Here is a 22,849-nt window from a genome sequence, read left to right on the forward strand (position 1 = left end):
AAATGGAAAATGTACACAACCACAAGATGAGTGGACTGTCTCATCCACAGATGATAACCCATCCCTAATGACTCATTTTCCTCCATATAAATTGAGAAATGTGACAAGGGTATGGAATGTTTTTCCCTCACAAGGAAAAAAAAATTTACCTGCAAAGATACGCTAATCATATTAGGCTGATTCATCCATTCATAGCACATCATTCTTTTCCTCCATATTAGGAATCTGCCTTCCTATTGCTACCATGCAACTAAGAGAAAGAAATGAAGAAGAATTTTTTTAAAATTTTTTATCTTTACTTTGCTGAAAGGGGCTGGGTGTGAGCTCTGTAGCTACAAATTCAAAACCAAATAAAAAGAAACATAAGTAAGAATTAAGAATTTGCCGCCTATATTAACTTTCTTTTATTAATGCTTTTACTAGGCTGTTAGAAGATTATTGCTGGCTGGAAATTACATTAGGAATGAAGAGATTTGGTTTTTTCAGGCCATAAATTTATGTAATTCTCTTATGTTGTGTGTGAGTCCAGCTCTAATCTTTTATCTGTTTTCTTAAAACACTTGCCCTGAGAATCAAGGATTAAATACAAGATGGTTTTCCCTTTCTCTCCATTCTCATCTGCACAAAGAATATTCTTTGATGCGTACTCTAAAGCTGATTCCTTTGATTATTTTTTAAACTCCCAGTCTCCACTCTAATCAGGTTTTAAAACTGTACTCCTGCATTAACATTATGAATGCGCGCACCAGCGCCGAGCTAATGGGCTAGGATGAGTCAGATCTCCATATATTTTTATGGTTTTTTTTCCCCTTAGTTTGTCTTCATTTCAGATTGAAAACTCCCTTTACTTAGCCAATTTTTTAAATGAACTTCATAAATCTCCTCACGTAAAGCAGAAGCAGCAGAATTTATTTAAAGTGGAAAACTTTTTTCCCCAATACACTTTTGTAGATTTTGCTGTAAAGGGAAATCAGTTTTAAACAGGCAGGACTGCTTTGCACTGAAAGAAAATTAAATTCTTACGTCCCTGTGCATCCCGCACGCATGATATGCTTTCCACATGATTTCTACCTACTCAATCATCACTCAGCATTGAGAAAGCTCAGGGGCAGAGGAAGGTCAGGAAGGTATGAGGAGAGCAACAAAAATCAAGATGAACTGAAAATGACTTGATTTCCATACATATTTCACCCTAAGTGCAGGCTCAAAGGAGAAAAGTGCTCACTCATCTCCCTCTTCACCAAAGCCTTCCCTGCAGCCACACTTCAGTTAAGTGGGAGTAAAATAGGCTTTTGCACTGAGTTCAGTAACGTCCTCAGATCTGCTATCACAAGGAATTCTATTTGCCAGTGGCTCACTTGTCAATTGCAGATAGGAAACAATCGTAGTTTACGGATAAGTGAAGAGCATTCCACAGTTATCGGAGCCCATGACCACATTTGTGTCATCTAATCCTTGCAAAACACACCACCAAAGAAGATTAACTTTATTATGATTGACGAGTAAACAGTGGCTCGGAGGTGAACTAATCTGAACAAGATCTAATAATGATCAATAAAGAGCAGGTAACTCTGGTTTTCAGACTCTAAGCCCATGTTATTCCCAGTAAACAAAACTGCTCTGAAGGATGCCCTTGCACATCTTTGTATGGAGAAATACTCTTCTGTGAACTGAAAGATGGAGGGGTCTTTGCTGAAGCCCTCCACAGTGCAGGAGTTATTTGTTTAAGAGTCAGCTCCTCCAGGCCCTTCCCTCCTTGGGAACTAGAAATAGGAACACTGTGCATCTATGGTTGAGCCAGGACTTTTTTCCCCCTCTCAATTTTAACTTTTTTACTTAAATAAAAATGTAATACATACATAATCCTTATACAAAAAACACAGATAAACAAAAAGAAGAAAATTAAAAATATCCATAACCCTACAAAAGGTGATTTTACTGGGGGCTGGCCCCGTGGCCGAGTGGTTAAGTTCGCGCGCTCCGCTGCAGGCGGCCCAGTGTTTTGTCGGTTCAAATCCTGGGCGCGGACATGGCACTGCTCGTCAGACCACGCTGAGGCAGCGTCCCACATGCCACAACTAGAGGAACCCACAACGAAGAATACACCACTATGTACCGGGGGGCTTTGGGGAGAAAAAGGAAAAAATAAAATCTTTAAAAAAAAAAAAAAAAAGGTGATTTTACTGGATAACTTTAAAAAAAATAATTTTAGACTTAAAAAAAGCAGTAAAAATAGAACAGAGAGAGCTCTCATATAATCTCACCCACTTTTCCCTTAATGTTAACGTCTTATGCAATCATAGTATAATTATCAAAACGAGAAAATTAACATTGGTCTAATAGCATTAACTCAACTGCAGATCTTATTTGAGCATTTTTCTACTAATTCCTTTTTGTTGTGGTTCTAGATTCTGATCAGTGGTCCCACACGGCATTGTTCTCACTTCTCCCTAGTCTCTTTCAATCTGTGACAGTTCCTCAGTCTTTCCTTGTCTTCCATGAACTGGCCACTTTGAAAAGTATTGGTCACGTGCGTCAACGTTAGTTTATCTGACATTTGCTCATGATTAGGATGGGGTAACGCATTTTTGGCAGGCACGTGACAGAAGTGATATGCCCTTCTCAGAGCATAATATCAGGGTGTATATGATCTTGATATATCTTCTTACTGGGAAGTTAATTTTGATCCATTGGTTAACGTAGTGTCTGTTAGGTCTCTCCATTGTAAACTTACTATTTTCCTATTATTAGTAGTATAAAAGTTGGGTAAGATTATTTTGAGACTATACAAATATTGTCTTTCTCTTTAAATTTGGATAACTAATTTCAGCATCCATTAGTAGATCCTGCTTGCAACAATTATTACTACAGTGTGTCTGCTTCCCTGGTTACTGCTACATTTAACACTCGAAATTCTTTCATAAGGAAGAGTTATCCCTATTCCCCCACTTACATATTTATTATTTACGTATATCAGTATAGACTCATGGATAATTATTTTATTCAATACTATTATGATAGTCAGAATAACGGTGCCCCAAAGAATCCCTGGAATCTATGAATATGTTTCCTTCCATAGAAAAAGATGCTTTGCAGACATAATTTAGTTAAGGACAGCCCTTGAGATGGGAAAGTTATCCTGGACCATCTAGCGGATACAATCTAATCATGGGAGTCCCTAAAATAGAAAACGAAGGAAGAACGGGTAAGAAAGATTCAACATGAGAAACACTCTCCTTGTTGTTGCTGGTTTTGAAGATGGGGAGAAGAGGCTACAAGCCCTGGAACGAAATGGCTTCTAGAAACTCTAACCAGCCTCCAATCGACACCCATCAAGAAAATGGGTACCCCAGCCCCATAATGAGAAAGAACTGAATTCTGCTAACAACCCTCTTTTTTCCCTCAAATTGTTCCAGCTTTGTTTATTGGAAGCACCTTTATTTGAGCTGGGTTTTTTGATCATCTTGATGGTTGGAAGCATTTTCTCATTTGAATTGACTATGCAGTCAGTCAACCTCATCAGCGAGAAGATGACATTAGAAATCTGATAATTTCATACAAATAGAAGTCATCTTAGATCACCTCTACATGTTCCGAAAAGAACTGTGAAGGGATACAATTTAGACAGACATTATAATTTAAAAAAAATAAATTTGAATTATTGAAGTAAGGAGGCATTGGGGATTTTTCTCTTTTTGCCAATTTATTAAAGCCAGATTATGTTTGTGTGCATGTTTCTATTTTTAATAAGTCTCACACTAATTGGAAAACTAGGGATAGGTCAGAATTCAGGATAGAAAACAGGGTAAGAAATGGGTAAGAGGTAGGGAATAAGACACTTGCAGGCTCCTCCCTGGCTCAGTTTTCAAAGGCTATAGTTAGTGAAATTTTAGGCCTACAGTAAAGCTTCCTTATCTGATCAGGATAATCAACACTTCCCCAGTGGTGATTAATGACTAGATTTCTACAATTTGAGATTTGGTTTGAAAAGCAGTATTCTCAGGGGCACAGGAAGGTGGGCACAGATGTTAGCTCAGGGCCAGTCTTCCTAAAAAAAAAAAAAAGTATTCTCAGAGACAGAACTCATTGATATCAATCATTCCAAGTAATTTATGATTGATATCTATCTAGTCCCTCTGAAAAATCAAGTTTTGCATGAGACACTGTGGTGGGGAGGGTGCAGTAGACATTTCAATAGGAAGGGGTGCCATGGAGTGGGCAAGGGGTCCTGCAGAAGTGACAGATTAGACATACTGATCAGAAATTGTCTGCATCACAATTTGGCTGGTCTTTGCCTTACCGAGATCTCACATGCCTCCTGACTATTCTTGCAAAATTTGTCTATTTTGGCAAAAACATATCCCTTAAGTTTCTTGAGGAAAGGAACAGTATCTTACTTAACTTTGATTTCTTAGCCCAGGTCCTCACACACAGTACGTTCTCTACATACGTTTGTGGAACAAATAGATAAAAGAATGAATGGTAATCTTAAATAGTGTGGGTTGTATGTAGAAATTCTGCTATAGGAAATATTCTCCACAATAAATCAAGCATCTGAGGATGAAGGATCCATATTTTATAAATGCCAATTATTTGTATAGCATAATACCTCATATGCAAAACCTTATGTTTTATTTTCCATTTCATCTCATAATGTGCTAGTAGGATAATTTAAATTTTTAAAATATATACATATTGTTATGTATATATTTTAGAGAATGAATCATCTCCATTGATATTAAGAAAGAATATAAGAAAGTAAAAAAAATGAAATTCAACAGGGGAAAACTTACTTTTTTAAGACTTCACTCCGAGAAAATAAAGTAGATGTGAGATGATGATTAATAAAATCTGATGCCATAAGCACCACATAAAAAATAATTTATGCCAATTTAATGTTAAAGCAATATAGTATATAGGGTCATTTTTGTTTGACAGTGACGTAAAGAAAATCTAACTTGAAAGGCTCAGTTAAACCTCTAGATTCAACAGTTCATCAATCTTTTAGGTTTTCTTTTCACTTAATATCTTTCTCCTCAATGGTTTTCTTCTTCTCTTTCTTTTTATTAAGCTATTTTTCTTTTCAACAGATTCCACAGAAGGTGCTTGAGTGAAATCAGTCGTATATGCATTTGCTTTGTTTGGTCCTGCACATATTTTTAGGAATTTGAATGGGGAAAAATCATCACCTTAAGGAAAAAGTCAGAGCTACACAATACTTTATCACTGTCAGTATCGTTTTCATCTGACGATTGGGCCTGCTTTTCTCCCCAAACGGTAACCTCATTTCAATAGCCTGTTCCAAAAGCAGAGAATCAATAATTAATGTTTAATCTGCTATTTTGCGTTTGGCTCAGAAACAAGTGTATACATTTCAGATTAGCATTGAGGAGTTCATACGAGTTGCTAAAACCTATCACTTCAGAAATCGCTTTCCCTTCCTCAGTATGTGTCTCCTTTTTTCTTCATTTTTCTCTTGTTTGTGAGTCCCACTGTTTCTGATTTGTGTAAAGCAGCTAACATCTATCAACTCATTTTTCTGTAAGTATATTGAAAATAATTTATAAGTCTTTCCCCATACATTAATTTTTCAATCTGTTGGTAACCTGGGCAACTTTATTAACTTTGTTTCCACCGCCATTTCCTAAAACATCCTAACTCGCCAGAGTTTGTCGTCCCCTAAATTTCCTAAGATGTGTATTTTCCTACAGCACTTTCTCACTGTATGAAACAGCTTTAAGTAAGTATGCAGTAGAAGCAGAATGCAAGAGAATAGGGGAATAACTTAGAAGATTTAAAATGAAGTCTTTATATTCCACATTGTTTTCCTATTAATTACATATTTGGAGTTTAGCATCTATAACAATCCAGCAGTCTGTGGTGGCCTATCTGAAGAGCCTCATAGTTGTGAAAGTGTTGCTCAAGATGCACCAATGTACATCCTCGCGACACTGTAAACGCAGAGCAATTTAGTGACATAAATCACAATCCTCTAAAATAGTTAAATTCTTATCATAATAATTCTAAATCTGGAGTTATTTCTTAAGGAAATAATCCTCAGTGGAGAAAAACAGCCTATACTAGATAAAATATGAAATACTAATTATAGCCTAAACTGGAAGGAAATAAAATGTCCATTTTCAGGGAATCTTGAACTATGATTTATCCATTCAATGCAATGTTATGCCACTTTTATATACATTTCCCAAGTCTGTTTGTTTACATAAAATACATACTACACAATATTAATTGTATTGCCCTAATATTTCCATTAGAACATTGAAATTAAATATTCAATATGGTTACAATTACATTTTTTCGAAGCTGCACAGAGTGAAAAGAATGAAAGAAATTTCCCTAAAAAGTCTTTAAGTGATAAGTGGTTTTCTTTTTTCACAAGTAACTTCTAAATAGCTTATTGTGAAGGCTTTTCCTAAATCTCTCTTTCTTGACCTTTTCATAGAATTTATCAATGTGAATTATTTCTCTCTTGCTTTTTGAGTAAATATCTTTCCTGATTTTCTTCTGGTCTACTCTCATCACTTTGCCATTCTCCTCTACTCTGCTTGCTAATTTACTTGTGTACCCTGAAAATGGAGCTTCCAAATCTATAGCTTTTAACTCTATTTTATGCTCTATCCATGTATTTCCTTTATTTCCCCAGGTTTATTGAGATATAATTGACTTCTAACATTGTGTGAATTTAGGGTGTACAATGTATTGATTTGATAAGCACATATTTTGCAAAATGATTACCACCATATCATGAGCTAACACCTGCATCGTGTTATATAATTACAATTTCTTTTTTGTGGTGAGAATTTTTAAGATCTACTCTGTTGGCAACTTTCAAGTATATAATATAGTATTATTAACTATAATCTGCAGGCTGTACATTCAGTCTTCAGAACTTTTTCATCTTATAACTGGAAGTTTTTACCCTTTGACCAACATGTCCCCTTTCCCCTACCCTCTCGGCCCCTGGTAACCACCATTCTAATCACTGTTTCTATGAGTTCAGCTTTTCTAGATTCCACATATAATTGATATCATATAGTATTTGTCTTTCTCTGACTCATTTCACTTAGCATAATGCCCTCAAGCTCCATTCATGTTGTCACAAATGGCAGGAAATCCTCCTTTCTCATGGCTGAATAATATTCCACTGTATATTTATATATAGCATCTTCTTTATCCGTTCATCCAGCGAAGGACACTTAGGTTGTTTCCATATCTTGACTTTGTAAATAGTACTGCAATGAGCATGGAGGTGCAGATATCTCCTTGAGATTCTGTTTTCATTTCCTTTGGAAATACCCAGAAGTGGGTGCGCTAAATCATATGGTAGTTCTATTTTTCATTTTTTGAGGGACCTCTATACCAACTATACGTTTTCCATAGTGGCTGAACCAATTTATATTTCCAAAAACAGTGCAAAAGTCTTCCCTTTTCTCCAGATCTTCACCAACACTCATTATCTCTTGTCTTTTTGATGAGAGCCATTCCGACAGGTGTGAGGTGATATCTTATTGTGATTTTGATTTGCATTTCCCTGATGACTAGTGACGTTGAGCACCTTTTCATGTACCTTTTGGCCTTTTGTATGTCTTCTTTAGATAAATGTCTATTCAGGTCCTCTGCTCATTTTTTAATCTAGTTTTTTTTTGCTATTGAGTTATGAAAATGTCCATAGGACCCAAAGCAATCTTCAGATTCAATGCAATCCCTATCAAAATTCCAATGGCATTTTTCACATTGTTAACAGTAAAACTGGCCAAATAGGACAACAGTAAAATTTGTATAGAACCACAAAAGACCTTGAAAAGCCAAAGCAATCTTAAGAAAAAAGAACAAAGCTGGAGGCCTCATGCTTCCTGCTTTCAAACTATATTACAAAGCTATAGTAACCAAAACAGTATGATAGTGGCATAAAAACATAGATCAAAGGAACAGAATTGACCCCAGAAATAAACCTACGCGTATGTGGTAAGTTAACTTACAATAAAGGAGCCAAGAATATACAAAGGGGAAAGGATAATTTCTTTGATAACTGCACCTGGAACTAATATAATGTTACATGTCAATCACATCTCAAAAAAAAAAAGAAAATTGGCATCAAGAGTAATCCCAGTCCCATATTCTGAAACACCCCAAATTGTGCTTTAACCTGATGAATGAAAAGATGAGAATCACCTTTTCATTCTGAAAAACAAAAGCTAACAGAGAACTTCTAAAACTATGAAGAAAAACCTGAACTGTTTAAATCTGGATTTATTTACCAAATCACTAAATAATATAATGTAAATTTCACTTTCAAAATACTTATTGAGTCCATATATGCTTATCTCCACAGTGGCCAGTCTAATTCAAGACACCCTCATCTTATCTGGACTAGGCTTCTCACTGGTCTCCACTCTCTATCGTTCCTCTGCTCTAGTCCACATTCCACATACATTCAGTGTTTTCAAACTCAACTTGGGCCCAGGCCAAGATGGCAGGCTAGGCACACATGTTCACACTAGGTCTGTCCTGAGACACTAATTAAAATTATTATAAATAAATGTACAAAGAACAATATGATCCTACAATTGAAAAATAGAAAGTCATCAATGAAGGAGAGATTTCAAGTAATTCTGGTGAAGTGAAGCTAAGAAAACATCACCTAGAATTCTGGTGGGCGGCCAGCCCACTCAGCAGATGCCCAAGGTGACTACAAATTCAAAGACCAAAAGCATAACAGAAGTTAAGAGTGAGGAATGGAGATGAAAAAAGACGTATTATTTGAAGGCTTAAACAGAAAAGAGGCAATGATTCCACTACTCTCCCAGGCCCTAGAGGAAAATGAAAGCCACACAGCATCTAAGACCCTGCGAAAACAATTGATGGTTATCTTCTGAAAAAGCAACAAAATAAAACGAAACTGGACTAAACTGAAAGGGGAGAGCTAAGGCAATTTTAGTTCCCCAGAGTAGCATGTTCTGAATTCTTGCCTTTAATAACCTCACTAAAATAGGCTGCTTGTTCCAAAGTCAGGCGTCTGTTGGAAATTCTGCCCACAAACACACGAACACTACAATCACCCTTTGTATCACCTTATATTAAATATGAATGCATGACCAGGAATTACTAGATATTTAAGGAAAACTTGCATCATGGAAAAGAATGATCAAAACAAACAAAAAAGAAACCATTGATGGGAGAAGATGGACATAATTCAACAAACAAAAATTTTGAGGAAAATTAATTAGTAAACTCAATGCTCTGAGAAGTACATTTAGAGACCAAGAAGAATTTCTTGAAAAACAAAAAATGCAATTACCTAAATAAGAAAAGACTAAGTAATTATGAAAGTGTTAGAAGATAAAGCTGAAGAAATCTCTTTAATATAAGCATATATATTATATAATTTATATCATTTATCACATTATGTATCATTTATTATATTATATATTACATATTATATGTTACATATTCTATATTATATACATCAATCAAGGAAATTTTTTTACTTGGGAGATATCACCAACTAACAGAAGTTCAAGAAAATAGTACAGGTGGGAGAATAATAGAAGATAATTTACAAAAGCTGAAAGGAGGTATTTGTCATCAAAATAAAGATTCCATAAATTATTGACCAGAGTGGATAAAAATAAGTGGCCTACACTCTGAAATGTCATATTACCAATTATAAAAAGAAGATTGCTGAAATATTCTAAAGAGGAAAAGAAAAAACAGATTGCTTACAAATGGACCTCTTTGAGACTGCAAACAGAAGACACATCATGGCTGTTCGAAGATAAAACAGCGCCTTAAAAGATCAGAGAGAAAACAATAGAAAACGTGGAGGCACCAGATTAGCAATTAAAAGTGAGAAGAGAATACTTTTTCATCCTGCAACGGCTAAGAATTCACCTCATCCACACACCTTGTGCTATTAAAGATCTACTTTAGTAAAATGAGGGGCAGTAAAAAAGGACCATAGAGGTCTGATGTACAAAACCCAAGAGGGAAATTCCAGAGGCCACTGTCTACAGGCATATATCACAATTTCTTCAGCTTTGAGCAGGAGAACAGAAGACTCCAGGAGAAATCTTTGGGGAAAGTTTTATCTACATCTATATGATTTACATAATATTATATGGCTTGAGAAACAGAAAGAACGGAATGTATCATATTAAAGGCAAAATCATAGCAAACACTTCAAGTGTTACTATGTGTCAGGCACTGTTTTAAGCATTTTATGTATGTTAACTCATTTAATCATCACAATAACTCTACAAAGGCTATGCCATTAGTATCACTGTTTACAGATCAGGAATGTAAGTTCATAGCTGGGATGTGTTGAAGCTTTGATCTGAAATCAGGCAGTCTGACTCCACAAGAGCCAAAGGAAAATTTAAAAAGAAGAAATCAAAACAAAATAAACAAAAATTGTAAAAGGCACAAAGAAAAGAATGCATTCATAGCATACTACTTGACTCTGCAGCAAACAATATTTACAAAGAATATCTAAACGTCATTAAGCTTTAACTTTATAATTGTTTGCAGGAACCCTTATCTAACGTTGCCATAGAGGGATAGGAATTCTCATTTGACTTCTTTAGTGTGAAAAATAAGGGAGAAACACTCCAAGATTCTCTCCATTCCTCACTACTGTGTAATTTATCTGATGGGCATTCTTAGCTGTTTATAAGCTGTTTATGCTTATTCCAGCATTTTCCTCTTCCTCCCCGTCTTCTTCCCTCTCCCTTTCAGAGAAGGCTCATCTTGGTTGGCCTTCTCTCTCTCCATGCAGTTTGCTCATATTAGGGCAGTCTCTGTTCCTCGGGGAAGGTCTATATTTGTTCTTGTCTGTTCTGAGTTAATGAGCTTTGGACTCCTATTTTCCAGTACGCCTTCTATCAGCAGCACAGCAGACATTTCAATCTCCTCCTCCTCCTGCTTCTTCTCCTTCTTTCTCTCTCTCTCACACACTTGATTCCACACTCAAGAGGGTAATAAAAGAGTCCTAATTACTCATCCTTTAACACTCCAAGAATCACCATATATCATAATATAAAAGTGCAAATATGAAATTTAAATATAAAAAGTGCAATATAAAGTACAATAAAAAAGCACAAATGTGGGGGCTGGCCCAGTGGTGCAGAAGTTAAGTCCACACATTCCTCTTCGGCAGCCCAGGGTCCGCTGGTTAGGATCCTGGGTGGGGACATGGCACCACTCATCCAGCCATGCTGTGGCAGGTGTCCCACATATAAAGTAGAGGAAGATGGGCCTGGATGTTAGCTCAGGGCCAGTCTTCCTCAGCAAAAAGAGGAGGATTGGCAGCAGACATTAGCTCAGGGCTAACTTCCTCAAAAGAAAATAAATAAAATAAAAATGAATTAAAAATAAAAGCACAATTGTGAGATGTGGAGACATAGTAATGAGATAGGATAGGTACCAGAAAGAAGAGAGTTGTTAATGCTCTTAAAAGTAGGGAGTTGAAAGACACTGTAGTTAATTCCATAAAATGGTACAGCTATATTTTAACCAATATTCATGTTTTCTGATCTTTTGGCAGCCCCACTCTTAGAGGCACTTTGTACATCCAAGTTCTGAGCTTCCCAGAGTCCCTGAATCAGCTGATTCTGTGCCGTCCCTGGGGCTGACTTCACTGTCCTTTGCTCAGGTCTGCCAAGTTAGTTACTACTTCAGTCTTCGGCCTCCAGCTTTCCAAATATTGGTGCTCACCTCTTCCCTCAGGTCCTGTTTGCCTTTACAGACTTAGGTCTTTATGGCAATTCCTGTTACTGTCATTTTCACGGTCTCTCAAGGAGAATGGAGGTAAATACGTCTATTTGGTCTGCCATGTTTAATTTGAAGTCCTGCCATTAGTTTCGAAACTGTCTATATTTGCAGTTTAGAAGTTGTCTTTGTCTCTGCCACAAAATGGAATTACACTCTTTCCTTAATTCCATTCCTATCCACTTTTGGTTACGTGATCCATTGTTTCAGCCACTGTCTTATCAAAACTCCAACTCTCTTGCTCTTTTATTCTGTTAGTATCTACCCAGCTAAACACCACTATTTTCTCTTTGCCTACACCCAAATGACACAGGTAATAGAGAAGAATGAATAAATAAACAAATACAACTAGCTCAACAGTGTTATAATTTGCTCATCAGAAATATCAGCTAGTGTCATGATACTGACCAGCAAGTGTAATTGGTCTTTTAAGTAATTTTTCTCTTTCCACCTCCAAAAATTATATTTCAAACTTTGGCTGATCTCTTCAGCTTCAAACTCTGCTACCTCTTTTCAGTTTCTTAGCACACTCAGCTATGACTTATTTTCAGAGAAAATGAAAGTCAGGAAAAAAGACGCTAACTTCTCAAAACTAAACAAAGTCACTTTTCTTAGATTTACCTCCCACTCCTTGCCCCTATTCTATTGCCAAATGTAGTAGAGAGTTTTCAGTCCCAATTTCACTTCCTCTTTAAGCAGCACTTGAGAAAGATTCCCTTTCTTTATTTCTTGGAAAAAGAATGACTTTCAGCTCTTGCTTTCCATGGAAACCCACTGTGGTTTTCCTCCCTCCAACTTCTCTAATTTCTAATTTGCCGAGTGTCCTTTCTCTTGTTGACCAATAAATGTCGAATACTTTGGGGTTTCTTTCCTAGTGTCTTTACATTCCTAATCATCCACTCATTCCCACCATGATCTCATCTGTTTGCGAGACTTAACAGCCAAATCTTAATCTCTGTAGAAGTGTTCATCAACCTCAGACCCATATACAGAACTGTGCTGTTCCCTTACTAACATTTTACTTCCAGGCTACCATTGTCTGCCACCTAGACTCTTCCTTAAATTTGGTCCCTCTGAATCACTACTGGCTTGCTCCAATCTGCTCTCCACAGAGCTACTAAAGGGACCTTTCAATTCAAATCTATCCATGTCACTCCTATAGTTAAAAGCCCCAGTGGCTGCTCTTTGCCTCTGCATTAAAGTCCACACTCCTAAAATGGTTTTCAGGGTCCTTCCTGATCCAGACCCTCATGTTATTTACAGTCTTACGCTTTACCACCAGCCTTTGAGATCTCTCTCTGCTATTCATCCTAGATTTCTTTCAGTACATCAGAGTAACTCCCAATCTTTCAAGCACAGTGTGGTGGATGCTGTGAGGTGTTACCCAGGTCCCATTCTAGGAAAGACGGATTTATACTTTAGCTCCTGAAATTGCCACCAGTACATGTATCTGAACTGCCAACCCTCTTTAGGGATTGCATCAGCTGAAAAGAATTGGGTTGAGGCGGGGTGGCCAGAGTAGCCAGCATCCAATTATTCACTGATGGTGGGGTATAAAAGCTTGACTTCTAGGCCCAACTCAGGACAACTCCTAGAGGTCTTTATACTTCAAAGCCCCCAGTAGGATTGGAAGAAGAGGCTTCTGTTGAGACTGCATCACAGTTTGACTTCTCCTTCTGCCCATTCCTTGCTGTACCTCTTCCCTTCAACAGACGTTAATGCCAAGAGCACTTCCTAACATCCTGCTGCAGGCAGAGTCCATCTCTCAGGAACGCAACTTGTGACGAATAATGTCACCCCTACTTAGAACATTATATTTTACTCCCTATTTTCCTCACTGACTTCTCACTGCATGTGTCATTTTTCCATGGAGACATTCCCTGATTCCTAGGATTGGGGAAAAATCCCGTCTGTTGTGGTGTTATAGCACTTTGTACTTCCCCGCTCATAATTCAATTATTATCCCCATCACATATTCAATTATTTGTTAATTCTGCATTCTCAACTGGATTTAACCTCCACCTCTCTCCACCTTCTATGCTGGTCTTCCTCAGCTGTTTATTTCGTAGTTCATGCTGCCTCCTGCTTCTGGTCCTCACACTACCATTGTGGGCTTCTGGCCCGTTCCTGTAACACTTTTTCCCACCTCATTCCATTAAGCTAACTCTCCCTGTTCCTTTTCATCTTTGCTCAAAAAATACCACGCCAGAGTTTCCTCCATCCCACTTACTGTCCTCCTTACTTATACCTAAATATTAACAGCATGCTTTTATTCTCTATGTCTCCAAGAATGCAGAAACTATGTAAGATTTTCCTCCTACTTTATCCTTAAGTCTTGACAGAGCTTCACACTTTATGGATGCTGAGCAACTGATTAACTTGAGGTCTTTTTCCTTGCCACTCACATAAATATTGCGTTACTTTGGGATACATGCCTCTGAGAAGGAAGCATCCTTTTTCAGATCAACTCATTTATACACAGGAATGTAGTTTTTATATTGATGAATAAAAGATGGAGGTGGGAGCAGTTGAGGGTTATGGGCAGAGGCGACTGCTTCCTGCCACTTCTCAGAGAGATCACCTCTCCAGGGCTCTCATGTAGTTGACGCACGCAGTGTCCCCTCAATACGGAGAGATGGTAGGGCGGTACAAGAACAGAGTAAAGCTGTTTATGTCACTGTTACTCCTAGTGGACTTAGTTGGACTAAAATAACTGTCACATTTCAAATTTGTTACACTTGATAACATATAATTCTTAGATTTAATATTATATGAAGTTGTCTTTTGTGAAAATTCATCAGTTAGTAAGAAATTGGGAGAGGCCCAAACTTCCCTGTAAGTTCTAGAATTTGGTGGTATAATTTGAGTTTTATAAATGATATTATAACTTCAATGCGTTTACATTATGCATGTTTGCTTTTGAAAAATACTTTTATTTCTGTTTTTCACCAACATTTAATCATATTTACAAACTTAAGCATTGAGGATATCTGGATATAGAATGCCCGATTCAATATTTTTTTAACCTAAAAAGTTAGCACTTATTGCTAAATTATATGCTTTGACTTAATGTTTGAGATAGACTGTATTACTTTTTGCATTTGCTTACTCTGACTTGATTGGGAGATAATTATATTTTTCTGCACCATTGATGTCAGTCTTGGGCACATGGTTTATTATGGCCAATTCAATGTTAGGGGAACTTTGAAGATTCAGTGTATGATTTGTTCTGTCCTCCTTTTTTTCTTTCCTTCACAAGACAGGCAGAGAGTTCTTCAAGCCTGGATCTTGGAGTAAAGGGTGATTTCTGATGAATATATATATATATATATGCATATATATTTATATTTACAAATATACATATATAGAGAATGTGTATATATGCACATGTATAAATATAAATATATTATATAGAAATATAAAAATATAAACCTACACATATATATTGTATAAATATTATATACACACAGACACATGCATAAACATGCTGACTTTCAAATGTCTTGGAACAAAACCCAACAGAAACAGAGCCTCTTACAGTTTGGGAAGTGTTTTATTATTTTGTCAGAGACCTTAAGCCTACGATCTTCTCTTGAAGTGCAGAACAACGATGCCATTCACAGACTTAGAGAAGATCAGCACTAGGCAGGCTCCTACAGAAGAACAGGACCATCCCACCTGGGGACGGTGTTCTCTCGTGGGCAGCATCTCTCTCAGTTAAGCTTTTCGACTACAGCAGCAATGGGATTCAATGGAGAACAATCTGTAGTCCCTTTTTTAGTCTCTTGCTAGTTATCTGGTTGGCTGCTGTTGCCTTTTTCCAGGTTACATTTTAGAAAATGCAGGGGGAGAACCTGTAATCTTTGGAATGACTATCCCTAGAGATCATTCTTTCAATTTGCCCACAACATTCAAATTGCATCAAAATATGATTAACAGGGTCATTTTGATTTTCATTAGTATAACACAGTGCAGCTAACAATAATTTTGGGTTGAAGAAAAGATCAAGTCAGTTTGAAATTCTACTTTCTATGGCAGTATTGAATATATCTCAGTAAAATAAATTTAGTATTAGATAGATGTGTTCTGAAAATTATTGAGCCATTTCCCAATGAGAAGTTCCTTGCCTTCACCTGAGACAATGTTCTGTGCCCCCAAATCCTGTCCTTCTCTCTTGCAAAGAGAGCTCTTTAGCTCTCCACATTTTTACAGGAAGTTAAATTCTTGTCTTAAATCTGCATTCCCACTACTTACTAAGCTCTTCTGGGAAAGAAAAGAGACACTTTTGCAGGTTTTCTACCCTTGAGGCATACCAAGGCCTGGAGCAGAGTTGAATTAGAATTTTTTCTTTAAACGATTTAAATACTTGGTCAAGGCCCCCTAGGACCCTAGTCTCTATAGACAGAGGGAGCACCATGTAAAAATGAATCCTCTTCATCAACAGAAAGCCCAAGGACTCTTTAGTTGTTTTTTTTGAAGAATAACCAATGTACAATATCCTATTGGGTGTACATCATAGTGATTCGCTATTTATATACATTATGAAATGATCACCACAATACGTCTAGTTATCATCTGTCACCATACAGTTATTACAATATTATTGACTATACTTAATTCATTCTTTTTTCTTTAATAATATGTAGATAAGGAGACTTGCCAAGGTCACATAATCTTTAATAATAATATTTCCCAATTTTCAGTATATACATTATGACCATGCATTTAAAAATATTTATCAACCCTTCTCACATTTTTTCACCTTTTGAAGATGAGGAAACCTTGGTTCTCTATGGTTTAGGTAAATTGACCAAGGTCCTTAAAAAATCAGATGGTAGACATGGGATTCTAAACTAGGTCTTTTTAGCTAGGAAAATACATGAGAAATGGAGAATGGGTGACAATCTTGATTGTTACTATCTAGATTTATGGCTGCTGGCATTTCTTCTAACAACTCTGAGCTTCAGTTTAATCATCTAGAAAATGTGAGGATTAAAGTAATCTCTAAGGTCTATCTAAATTCCAAAATCTACAATTTTTCAGTGAGACGTTGTATTGTAATTCCTGCAGAAGTTTATCTACTGCTTTATATTTTTGAGCTATACTCATTGCTTATCAATATTTACCAGGCTATTTAAATATGCTAATTTAATCAGAGCATAATATTTAGGGGAAATCACTAATGTGCACCTGACATCATTCTTTCTCAGACTACATTATTATGATACTCAGACTTCAATCTTCTTTAAGTATAGATTTGCTGCCATAGGAAATTATAAATTCTCTTTCGATATAGGAATGACTTCTTGAATGATGTATTTTAAATACTAATCTTTAAAATCCTTTCCAAGCTTTTAACATAAACATGATTTTAAACCTTTGGGTATATTTTCCAAGGTGCTACACAGGCTTAAAATGATGGAACATTCAGACTCTCGTTCTGCTTACTGTAGGTGAAAAGAACAGTAGGTGAAGTGCCCCAGGGTTAAAAGCCATATTCAGTGACTTAGACCACACACACGCTTCTTCAGTGTTATGAAACCCTGATAGTGTCCTTTCCACACAGGGGAGATGATCTCCAAACTAAGCATAAAGTTTACTAAATAGGCATAATTATTCATATATATTTTTTGCAAATGGAAATAAATATACTTTTCTTTCCATCTGTTTTTTAAGCCAGTGCCTAACCAGGTTCAACGAATTTGCTGCTATCCTGAGACTGATTCTCAGTAGACACAAAGGACTGGCGCACACACTATCATATGGCAGGATGCGATGGAATGGGAAGGTCCTCATTATTTCCAAGTAAGTGATTGCAGCGATAGCCTCTTAAAAATTGTATAATTGAAATACTGGCTGTGTATCGCTTCAAGCAGGCAGGCTTTGAAATGGATTAAATAGACATCTTTTTAAAATAGAGAAGCATATTTCCTGATCTCCTCCGTGGCAGTCATCTCACATGATTGTGATTATTATAATTTAGCAATTACAGGACTTTTAAAACGGATTGTGCTTAAGCCAAGAACTATTATTACCACCATATTCTGAATTAAGAATCAAGCACAAAGATTTCATCAGTGAGGCCTCTCAGCCACTCTACCTTCTGTTAATCTGAATACCAGAAGAGGAAAAGGTCAAGACCAACAACTATACATACTGAATAGCTGTTTAACACAGCAAGAGATGCTGTTAGAGGCTGGATACCAAGACCGCAGCCTGAGAATGCCGAGCCACCGGCGGCTGTGGAAGTGAACGTTCCCAGATTTGATTAACACTATCCATGAAGATACTTTGGACAATGAATCAGACACCATGACAATTACCACAGGCTTTTTGTGCTTGGATGACAGAGGAAAGCTATCATTCAGAAAAAATATATTAAATTCAGAAGATAATGCTGTAGAGCAAGCTTTTACTGAGTAAAAACTGAAGGCCTTTTTGCTATTTGCTGAATGCCGTTCGCCAGGATGGGAATAGATGGTGGTTAAAGTGGTATTCTACAACCGAGTGCTTATTTTCCAAATATTTTTTATAGCATTCAACAACATCTGTATATATTCTGGGGCATTTGATAGTAATTAAATTTTAATGCATATCTAACAACTTCTTTCTCTGGGCCCTTGCAATGAGGAAAGGATTGTAAGTTACTATTTATAATTTTTATGTAGGTACTTTTTAAAAGAGTATTTCTAAATAACCACCAATTGCTGTCTTGTTACAATGCTTTTCAGTCTTTAAAGTACAGTAAAGCGTAATTCCCTATAATAACATATTTTCAGAAGTTATGTGATAGTAAATACAATTTTTAAAATTCATTCCCCTGATACGTTATTCTGTTTCTGCTGTTTCTACAATTTTAATATATTTAAATCATAAGAAGTAGATAAGAGAAGCTAACAATTAAAATAGAATCTGTATCCTCTTAATTCCATCTCAGTTATTTCAATTAAATGAGTTAAAATAGAAAATAAAAGCAACTCTTATTTCAGAGAACACACAAAAGATCAATGTTGCATTGACTTTAGCATTATTATTATTTTAAAAAACAATTTAATGTTTTATAGTTATGCAATATTATGAACAATGTAAAAAACCTATGCACTGCACTGAATTCAAATTTTTTTAGAATTATTCTTAATGGACAAAAATATAGAGGAGTGAATTATGCAGATTTATTTGTATACAAACAAATCATTTTCTTTTAAACCAAGCATAAGCTGCAACAAAAATATAATCAAGCACTATTTTGTAATATAAGAAGTTAGGACAGTGAAAAAAAGTGAGCATAAAAACACTGGAATATTCACTGATTTTGAGTTTTTCCCTTTTTTGCCTTTCCGTTTTACAGTAGTAACAACAGTGTCATTTTACAAACATCTTAAAGGAATAGTGGGCTGTTGTCTTGTAACAAAGATAATGATAGAGACCTGCCGTTACACCGGAAAAGAATGATATGGGTGTATTCATTTGCTCAGGTTGCCGTAAGAAAGTACCACAAACTGGGGGACTTAAATGACAAAAATGCAGTGCTTCACAGTTCTGGAGGTCAGAAGCTCAAAATCCAGGTGTTGGTAGGGTTGGTTCCTTTAGAGGGCCATGATGGAAAGATTGTTCCCGGCCTCTCCCCTGGGCTTGCAGGTGGCTGTCTTCATGTTCACATGCGGTTCCCCCTGTATGTGTGTCTGTCTCCAAATTTCCTCTTTTTATGAGGACACCAGTCCTACTGGATTAGGGTCCACCCTTATGACCTCAGTTTAACTTGTATAACTCTGGAAAGACCCTATCTCCAAATGAGGTCACATTCTGCAGTACTGGGGTTAGCACTTCAGCATATGAATTTTGAGGGACACAATCCAATCCATAATGATGGAGTTTTACCCTGTCCTTTTTAATAGTTTTTAGATCTTACCTGGGATTCTGAGGATTTCTTGAAGTGGGTGGTTATGTCCATATTGCTATTCTCCTGGCCTGACAGCACAGTAAAAAGCATTTATATGGTTCTACTGATCCCCTTTTATTTTACTCTACAGAGCCCCTCACCTACAGCCCATTTAGAACATCCCATTAGAATATAAAGAACTCTTTATGTTTCATCTGCTTTGTAATTGCTTCCTTCCAATATCCTTCAGAATTAAGCATGTGCTCCCAAACACCAGGAAATATTTCATCTTTAAAATATAAATAACATCAATACTGAAAAATAAATGGATTACTGTCTCGGAATTTTAGAAATATCTGCAAACTAAAGATCTTTTTATATATAAGAAAACTTATTCTTTACACATATCCTCCACAAGAAAGCTGCAAAGTTGTCAACTGTATATTCACTTTAAAAAAGTCAACATATAATAACACAAATTTTTCTCAGAGCTTTGATAAAATGGGTGAGTAAAACAGAATGGTACAAGGTTACTTACATGTCGTTAAAATTCTTTCAAATTTCATGCGGAATTATATCTTTGACTTTTTTAAACCTTCCATTTATCTAGTTTCCTGCTTTACAAAGATGTGATAGTCAGTATTTAAAGCAATATTTGAAAATAGCATAGCATAGTCATAAGATGTCACCTCTGCAAGCACACATATCTTCAATTCCCAGAAGACCTGGGGCAAGTCTCTTAACTTCCCTGAGCTTCAGTTTCATCTTGTGTCAATTTAAATAACAATGGATTTAAACTATTTAGAAGAGTGCGTGGTCCATGGTAAGAGCTCAAGGTGTGTTCGTTGTTTTACTTTTGAAATAGAGCTCGATTTTTCGACTTCCTTAGACTGTAATTTTCTTTCTCCTTTCAATTGTACAGAGATCACACACAATTGTACCGTGGGCATATGAAGTAAGGCCATCTACGTGAATTTAACATTGGAGATGGTCTTGAGAACACACATTCTGTCAATAACAAAAAATAGCAGAAAATGATAAGAATTAGACACCAGTAGGGAGAAGTTTCCCTTTTTTACTTTTAAAAAAGAAAGTAGCTACAAGAAAGAAAAGAAACTCTTTTATTACAGCTTAAGTGTCAACAATATGTGGTATGAAACAAGGTCAAGTTTTCTCCAAAGAGAAAACATAAGCAATAAATTCTATGGTTTATTGAAAAGGTAAGAACCTTGCCAGAAAGAGGCTTTATACTTTGCACATAAGTATCACTTGTTTTATTTTGAACTCATTCTATTGTACCTGATATAAATGTCAAATATGTGACATAAATGTAAAGACTTTAAAAGCTCTCGTAATATAAGATCACAGCTGGATAGAATTAGCCGGATCAAATTTTCAATGCTCAACGACATTTATGGTAGAAATGGTATTTGAATAGAGAATTCAGAGGCCTTATCTTGGAATAGAGAGTTAAAATGAAGTTAGGTAACAAATTAAAATTAAACTCAGTTATAAATAATTCTAACAGGATGTCCAACAATGTTTTCCATCTTGAACTGAGAGGTTAGTCAAATAAAATAAATTCAGAACAAAATCAGCTCAATTCCTTTAGACAAAGCATGAGAAAGCAGCAGAATTTTGGCCTTCTTTCTTTGATTGTATTTCCTTCCCACTTCTCACATCTTGACACTAGCAACCTCTTTGAATAATGAGAATGCAGTCTCACTATTGCTGTCAGAGTTGCTTTCCCCAGCGTTTGTCAGTTTGTTGACATAAGCACTCAGATTTTTCCGTTCCCGCTGTATCATAAATACAAACGATGGGCAAAGTCTTTTCACAGGAAGACTCACTGAACAAACCGTGTGGTTTTTTTAATTAAGAAAAGAAGACCTCAGCCCTCACTGATTTGTAGTTAGGCCAATAAGGCATCTTGACTGTAAGCTGCGTGCTTCAGCAACACAAGCCCCTGGGGAGGAGGAAAGGTAAAGTGGTTGCATAAAAGTCAATATGCAGGGCGTCAGGAAATGTTTATGAATGGATAAAGAACTGAGAGTATAGGGTAGAGATTGGGTTCCAGTATCTGTTATCTTGTTGATTGCCATGTCAATTTGAATGACCATATTATTTTAGATGATTTGCATTGATTAATCATCTGTCACACACAAAGTTAGGATTTATTTTATTTCAATTTATTTCATCACTTTGTGTTGTTAATTGACTATTTCAATTTGAGAATTAAGTGGCTTTAATATACGTGGAAGCTAGTTTTGCTTGCTGACTTTTTCCATTCTCATTTTAACTAGTATTTCGTTATGGTGACTGTTAGATTTAAACTGACTTATTGACAGATTATTTGCCTAATGTAGATGTTTGTAGACACTCAAATCTATCCTGATAACCTATGAAAGCATACACTCTTTCACACTTGGGGGCAGTTATTCTGACACCCCTGGTCACCTGGTTCCCCCAAGCTTTCTAAAGGAATGGATTACACAGTCAACTTCCCTTTTACCTGGCTACCACCCTGACACTGTCTAGACATCACCTTTCTGCTCTTACAGTTTGTGGCCAACCATTTGGTGGTCAACATATACACATCAACTTTCATCTGGGATATAAACTTGTGAAGGATGAATCCTTTATCAAAACAGCAAATGATATTAGCAAGAGACTGAAGGTGAGCTCTAAACAGAAAGAAGAAAAACTGGCTGTGGACGTCACAGTCCATTTTGGCTGATAACACTTCTAAAGAAAAGGACACTAGAGTTGTTAGTCTGAAAGAAAAGGTTCCTAGCAACTCTTGTTCCACTTATTTACCACTTGACTTCGAGCCTACAGATTCTTCCCTTGTTTCCACTTTCTGTCAGAAATCCTCTTGCAAGGGAATTCAGTTTGACACTCCTTATGTACAAGCATCACTAATTTCTCCAACGGGAGTTTCTCATCCCACACAGAACTAAACAACTCTGGTATGTGTCTCTGTCCCCAGGCTCTACCCGAGGGAGGCATGTGGTGATGAACACCATAAATTCCTTTTGGCTTCCATGAAAATTAGATCCAAATCATAATAACTCATATTGTTGTAACTGGTATTTTAAGCATTCCTTAAAATATATTTGAAGTGGTTACACTTCTTTTCCTCATTGCTTCCTTTGGTCAGTTATAAAAGTAAAGAATACAAGA

General features: G+C 36.4%; 1 long non-coding RNA gene across 6 annotated transcripts in view; it reads left to right on the forward strand.

Annotated features, from left to right (window-relative positions):
- Window positions 1-22,849, forward strand: part of LOC139039873 (uncharacterized) — a 423,143-nt gene that overhangs the window by 250,815 nt on the left and 149,479 nt on the right. For all 6 annotated transcript variants that reach the window (XR_011493095.1, XR_011493091.1, XR_011493094.1 and 3 more), the window contains exon 3: window positions 17,464-17,592. This is a non-coding gene — a long non-coding RNA (uncharacterized lncRNA). The remainder of the gene's footprint in view (window positions 1-17,463; window positions 17,593-22,849) is intronic.

This window comes from Equus asinus, chromosome 12 (assembly GCF_041296235.1).
Source record: "Equus asinus isolate D_3611 breed Donkey chromosome 12, EquAss-T2T_v2, whole genome shotgun sequence".
Classification (NCBI taxonomy): domain Eukaryota; kingdom Metazoa; phylum Chordata; class Mammalia; order Perissodactyla; family Equidae; genus Equus; species Equus asinus.